Here is a 7191-nt window from a genome sequence, read left to right as displayed (position 1 = left end):
ACCAAGAGAATACATGAGTCATTCCACTTGAGATTCAAATTCTAGGAAAAAACACATAATGTAGCTAGTGTAGCTTGAATCATATGCTCACTCTTGGCCAGGAGATTGTGGGTCATCTTGACTGATGCAGTTCTACCAACTGTGTCAATGGAAGAGGAGGAGATCCCCAAATCAGAGCCCTGACGCAGTCTTCAGATGTAGGCAAAATGGAACCTGGGCAGGCAAAACAACCGATGTGGGCTTCAAGTGCTTGGCGATATGATATTGAATAAAGAATTGTTATTATTTAGCTGTAGTAGAGAGTTTTGTTTTGCAAAATGATAAAATAACATGATCAACTTTGCATGACATATTTACATATGGCACAATGGAAGCATAAAAAAAAAACAACTCAAACCAGTCAGGAGCATTAGAGAAGGATTCAGAGGAAGTAACTAGTGCTTCAGTCAAAAATCGGGGGAGATTTTCTAGGCTGAGGAAATAGCACATATAAAGAAAGGGAAATGTAATAGGCAAGTCATAATCAGAGGGCTCCAAGTAGTTTAGTATGGCAGGCATGTGAACTGCAAGGACGGATGGTTATAGGTAAAGACAGAAAGGAACAACGTGTCTTATAACCATTCACTAATAGATGTCTTTGGAGAGACATAAAGGAGTGTGGGGAGGTATTTCTAATGATAGAAGCTAAAATAAGAATATTGAAATTTAGATGTTAAAAATATCTCAGGCTTCGTGGAGACTAGCACACTGTCTCACAGCTGTTTCAAGGTCCCACCGTCAGAGAAAAATACTAACCGGGAAGGACGTGAGTGAGGTGTAGCTCATCTTCTGTTCTTGGATTAAATGTACAGATCTCCATCTGCAGTGATATACCACCAAGCTCTAGAGTTAGAAAAGCATATGAGAGTCCTAGGCAGCAAGAACTTAGAACCTAGATTTTTTTGTACAATCAAATATAATGTTCTTGTTCAAAATACTTCCTGTTTTTTGTTTTGGGACACAGTAACTCCTTATTTATAGACATGCTTGTGGCATAGAAAAGTAGAGAGGGTACGAAATGTGGTGTCAGCTGCCCTGGGTTTCCACCCAGCCTCTGCCACTTGCCAGTTATGTGGCTTTGGTCTTCTCCAAACTTGAGTTTTCACACTTGTGAAATGAAGATTAAAACACCTCCAGAGCCCACCAACACCCAAAGCAGATAAATAAACAAAACTTAGCTCTCTCTATATACCTATATATAGCAGTTGTTCCTAGGAATTAATTACATAATGCTGTTTTTAAAATGCACTTACAAATATAGAGTTGATCTTTGTTTGTTGTGAAGTTGTATAGTGTTTACCAATCTGTAGGTTAAAAATCAGTTAAAGTGATTTTGACTACCGTTAAAAACAATAATAAAAACAAAATGAAGTCTAAGAGATTGAAACAGCATCGAGTGGAGTAGACTCAAATGGAAAATACTAAAGTAATACCAAAATATGGAGTACTTTTGTTTCAAAAGCCTGTTTTTCTGTTTCTTTTTTTTGTTTTTTTTTTTGAGACAGAGTTTTGCTCCTTTTGACCAGGCTAGAGTGCAATGGCGTGGTCTCGGCTCACTGCAACCTCTGCCTCCCAGGTTCAAGCGATTCTCCTGCCTCAGCCTCCCAAGTAGCTGGGATTACAGGTGCCCGCCCCCACGCCCGGCTAATTTTTATATTTTTAGTAGAGGCAGGGTTTCACCACATTGGCCAGGCTGGTCTTGAGGCTGGTCTTGAACTCATGACCTCAGGTGATCTGCGGGCCTTGGCCTCCCACAGTGCTGGGATTACAGGTGTGAGCTACTGCACCTGGCTTTTTTTTTTTTTTTTTTTTGAGACAGAGTCTCACTGTGTTGCCCAGGCTAGAGGGCAGTGGTGCAATCTCGGCTCACTCCAACTTCCACCTCCTGTGTTCAAGCAATTCTCCTGACTCAGCCTCCAGAGTAGTTGGGATTACAGGCACACATCACCACGACCAGCTAATTTTTGTATTTTTAGTAGAGACGGGATTTTGCCATGTTGGCCAGGCTGGTCTTCAACTCCTGATCTCAGGTGATCTGCCCACCTCGGCCTCTCAAAGTGTTGGGATTACAGGCGTGAGCCACTGCACTTGGCCTAGTTTTTGTGTTTCTTGGAGTGTGTGTGTGTGTGTGCGCATGTGCGTGTGTATCAGGTGATTAGGATAAATAATTGGCATGAATTATAAATAAATTTTGAATGAAATGACCCAAAACTTAAACTAGGACTTTGGGCTCCAAGTCTTAACTCTCTTGCTGACAATAGATACTTAACCAATATAGGGGAGGATTAGATGCCCCATGAGTTCTTAATGAATATTAATTACTAGTCATGAAATGAGTGATGGAAATTGCCAATTGAGGAACCAAGGCATTCCTCGGAATTAATGTCCTGATGGGAAGAAATGATGTCCCAGTGAATAGCTAAGGGCTATTAGCACCAGCTCAGCTGCATCTCTGGGGAATGTCTAAATCAAAGGTCATAATTATGCTCTCCAGAACAGCAAATGAAGATTCATAGGCCCATAAATTTCCTCTTCTATGGGTCCTAGACTTGTGTGGCTCAGTTAAAAGGCAGGGATCAAGAATAAATGTTCTGTTTAGTAAACCCAGAGGTTAGGGGCAGAAACACTCATCATTCTGTAATTCTCTTAGAACCATCCAGTTTAGAGTCTGTCAAGAGAAACATCCCCGAGGTTATCATCTTTGAAGGAACCTCAGTTTTCACATTCAGAATTGGACTACATAATCTCTAAGTTTTCATTCAATTTAACATTCAATGAGCTGAGGTGAAATTTTTGCTGACAGAATCATCAGTGAAACTTGACATGAGAACACAGTGGTCTTGAAGTCATAAGTACAGTATAAACACCTCAGTCACTGGTTCTTCTTTGAGTCTTGTATTTTGTGGTTCCTGTACATTTGCCCATAAATAATTTGTATGCCTTTTCTCCTGTTAATCTATTGTCAGTTTGTTTTATAGACTCAAATTACCAAACATTCAGAAGGAAGGGAAAGGAAAATCCTCTTTGCCCTGATACCATAATTTGTTCAAGGTCAATCCATGCTGAAGCATGTGTTAGAATCCCCTTCCTTTTTAGGGATGAATAATATTCCATTGTATGTTTATACCACGTTTTGTTTATTCATTCATCCACCAACAAATATGTGAGTTGCTTCCACCTTTTGGTAATTGTGAATAATACTGCCATGAACATGGGTGTACAAATATCTGTTTGAGTCATCTGTTTTCAAATCTCTGTGGCGTATACCCTGAAGAGAAATTGCTAGATCATATGGCAATGCTGTTTAATTTTTTTCTTTTAATAATAAGGATGCCAAGACCAATGATTACCAGCTGCCCAACTTCCAAAAAATATGCTTCTGAAAGCTCTTGATGTCAATTCCGCACGAAGAGCAATCTGGTTGCCCTACATAGGCCACTCATGACCGAAGCCCTTTTTCTCTATTTAATTTTTTAAAGAACTATCATATCAATTTCCAGAGCAGGAATACCATTTTACATTCTTAACAGCAATGCATAGGGGTTCTAATTCCTCTACATCCTCACCAACACTTGTTATCTTCCAGTTTTTTGATGTTAGCCATCCTATTGAGTGTAAAGTGGTACCTCATTGTGAATTTGATTTGCATTTCTCTAATGATTAATGACTTTGAGCATCATTTTATATGCTTCCTGATCATTTGCATATTTTCTTTGGAGTAATGTCTATTGAAATAGTTCGCCCATTTTTTAATTGGGACTTTTCATTTTGTTGTTGTTGTTGTTCAGTTGAAGTTCTTTATATATTGTGAATATTAATCTTTATCAAACACATTATTTGAAAATATTTTCTACCATTCCATGGGTTGACTTTTCACTCTGTTGATTGTGTCCTTCAATACACAAGTGTGTTTAACCTTGATGAAGTCTAATTTATTTATTTTTTTCTTTTGTTGCCTATGCTTTTGGTATCATAGCGAAGAAATCATTGCCAAATCCAGTGTCATGAAGATTTTCCCCTGACTCTACCCCTTTTAAGAGAAGAACTACTAGGTTAGATGGCAACAGGTAAGGATACAAGGGGCTGGGAAGTACTGGTGCTAAAACGCAAATTATGATACCTCCTTTTCCCTCTTTCAGTTGCTCACTGTCCTAATACACTCTCCTTGCTCTGCCACATAATTTTTCTCTTAGAGAATCCTGTCAAGTCTGAGGTGATAGTGACTAAGGCTTGTCTAAAAGAACTACAGCTCCTAAGGATACTTGTATTTCAACATGGGGCAAGAAATCTTAAACCAAGGGAAAGAAGACATGTGTTTGACATTTTGTTCATCTCTAAGCTTGTGATAGAAACCTCACACACTGAAGCCACAAATAAGAAAACTGGCCCAGTTTCCCATTTGCCGTCACTTCTGTTATTCCAGCCTTCAGCATCAAACTGCTTTATTAATAAATGTTACCAGACTTCCATTACAGACAGGCTACAGTGGAGGTGTAACCTATTAGCCAAGCAGATTCCATTTGTGAAATCAACAAATGAATCCTTATAAGTTTCCTTCGTAATGTTGATCCCTTCTCCAAGGAAGTGTGACACCACACCCTTCCGTTGTGCAATGGCAAATAACTACTTTTCCTTCTTTCCCGGCTGTTTCTAAGTCACATTTGCACTTTGTAATTTTTTTTATATAAAATAAAATATTTTCTTGGAGTCTGTCCAGGTTTTGGCAAGCCTTTTTTACATTCTGTAATTTATATAAGGAAACAAGGAGTTTTCCTCTATTTTCTAAATGTAAAATCATAATGCTGAGTATGATCTTTCAAGCTATCCTTCCTTATCAGAGATTCTGATTTTATTTCTCCACCATCATCCCAAGGTATCCAACACACACACACACACACACACACACACACACGTCACAAATCATTGATTCGGAAGGCAGGGACTAACTAGAAGGGGTTGTTGTTATTTGTTTCATTTTTGTCGTGGAGATTATAAAGACTGATGCGAATCAAGGTTTATGTGTGTGTGATGCATAGAGGCAAGGGACTGGAGTGGAAAGCAATAAACTGAGTAGACTGCATAAGGTCACTAGGGATCTGGAAGTGATGGAGGTGACAGGTAAGGATGAGTTTATTGCTGACACAAGCTAAGAGAGAAGTTAGAGGGAGGGGACACAGCTGGAAAGATAAGTTCCATCTACCTCTCAATGATGCCTTGAGTGAGCACTTGTTAAACCTACTTCAGTCTACCTATTAAAATCCACTACGGACACACAGTTGAAGGCAAAAACACCGAGTAACATCTCCTGTGGCCTTTATGATAAGAATTCCAGAGGGGTTTAGGGATAATGTTAAGAGGGGGAAAAAAAGCAAGCAAGCAAGCAAGAAAAGAAGGAAGGATGGAAGGAAGGAAGGAAGGAAGGAAGGAAGGAAGGAAGGAAGGAAGGAAGGAAGGAAGGAAGGAAAGGAAGGGGAAAGAAAGAGAAAAAACGCATGACTGAGGTTCAAGGAAAATCTTCCCATATCTAATCTATTGCAGAAATTATTCAAAAATAAGTCAACTGTGAAAATATGGCCACTGAGACCCTGCCAAGGTTAGAGTGAACCATTAGGATCTGCTGAGTAAATTCTAGCTATGTAATCGAAAACTGCTTGGTTGAAGCTTTAACTTAAGTACCAATTTCTCTCGCCTCCAGATTTTATAAGGGAACGGTGTTGGGGGCAGGCTGAGGTGACCACATTGCAGGTAATTGTGCTGAGCCAGATGAAGTAGTTCCTGGTTACTCTGTCAGAGAAGCATCTTTTAAATTTCTTCTCTCTCTTCTCTCCCTCAATACCTAGATATTTGCCTCAAATTCTACACAGAAAATGAGAGAGAAACACTGGTTTTGCTGGGGCTTTACCAGGGAGCTAGGAGCAGTCCCTTTTTCATTCAAATTGGCCCATTCTTGGCTATATACTGGGGCATAAATAAGAGTTAAACAAAGCCCAAAAAGCAGAAATAAGGGTGTGAGGGGAAGGAGGACCCTAATGATCTCACATAGGCTATGAATTAATCCATGTCACCAGAAAAAAAAAGCATTTGATAAATCATTGAATATCTTTGCAAGGGTGTATTTCACATCATTTCCAAATTTGTAATTGTGCTCACTACCCTCCAATAGAAATCCCTCACCAGATTTTACTGTCTAATGGGCATATAATAAAAGGTAATATGTATTCTTATACTAAGCAATAAATAGGGAACACTCAACAGCACTGTCTTCCTGAGGAAATCTCAGGTCTTCTGGGATGCATATTCATTCACACAATAAGGAGACACAAATCAACATGGTGGCTGAGCAGGCACTGGGTGAGTGATGGTCTTGGGTCTTAATGAAACCAAACCATGAAAGGCATTAGAAAGATTGACTGGAGTTAAGTTAGCTGCCAGTGTTAGCTGGGGTGCCCCAGGCTGTAATGAAACTGCCAGGGGTTATTTATGGAGATATAGGGTTTGGGGTGTAAGTTATGTCCAGCGAGCTATTTTTATAGACAGACACACACTTTAACCTCTACAACGAATGGAGCAGCAGACACACAGTCCCACTGGGCTCCTCTCCCACTGGTTGGAATAGCATGCTTTCTCAGGCATTTGTACCAGACTGAACAAAGGCAGGCTGTCAATCAGAAGGAGACTGGGCAACGGTTAATTTCATTGTTTGAAAATGTCCGTATTTTTTGAAAATGCTGGTGTTAGGACAAGAGAAAGTGTCAAAGTCAACACGAAATAATTGTTTTTACATGAAATAAAACAAACACACATAACAAAACAATGCTGTGATATAAGTTGGAGGATAAGATACATGCTTATTTCAGTGCTTATTAATCCTCTTTTGGCTGTGGCTTCTTTCATGAGAGCCAGAATGGAAGAAAAAGAAATCAAACCAATATTAATTGCATGCCCTCACAATGACTCTGACAAAGAAGTACCAATGCCCATTTTACAGATGCAAACATTAAGTAACTTTTCTCAGACGATATTACGAGAAAGTGGCATGGTTTTTATACTGTTCTGGTCAGTATAATTTTATATTGTATTTGCTTTCTGGAAGGAAATAAATGGAACTCTGAAAGTTTTAACTAAGAAGAATTTTATGAACATCCCTTGTAC

General features: G+C 39.3%; 1 non-coding gene across 1 annotated transcript; it reads right to left on the bottom strand.

Annotated features, from left to right (window-relative positions):
• Positions 1–3365: 3365 nt before the first annotated feature.
• Positions 3366–3498, bottom strand: LOC129487088 (U11 spliceosomal RNA). The gene has a single exon (XR_008659213.1). It is a non-coding gene; the product is annotated as a U11 spliceosomal RNA (small nuclear RNA).
• Positions 3499–7191: the final 3693 nt, after the last annotated feature.

Source organism: Symphalangus syndactylus, chromosome 7 (assembly GCF_028878055.3).
Source record: "Symphalangus syndactylus isolate Jambi chromosome 7, NHGRI_mSymSyn1-v2.1_pri, whole genome shotgun sequence".
NCBI lineage: Eukaryota > Metazoa > Chordata > Mammalia > Primates > Hylobatidae > Symphalangus > Symphalangus syndactylus.
This window is presented reverse-complemented; position numbering and strand designations above follow the sequence as displayed.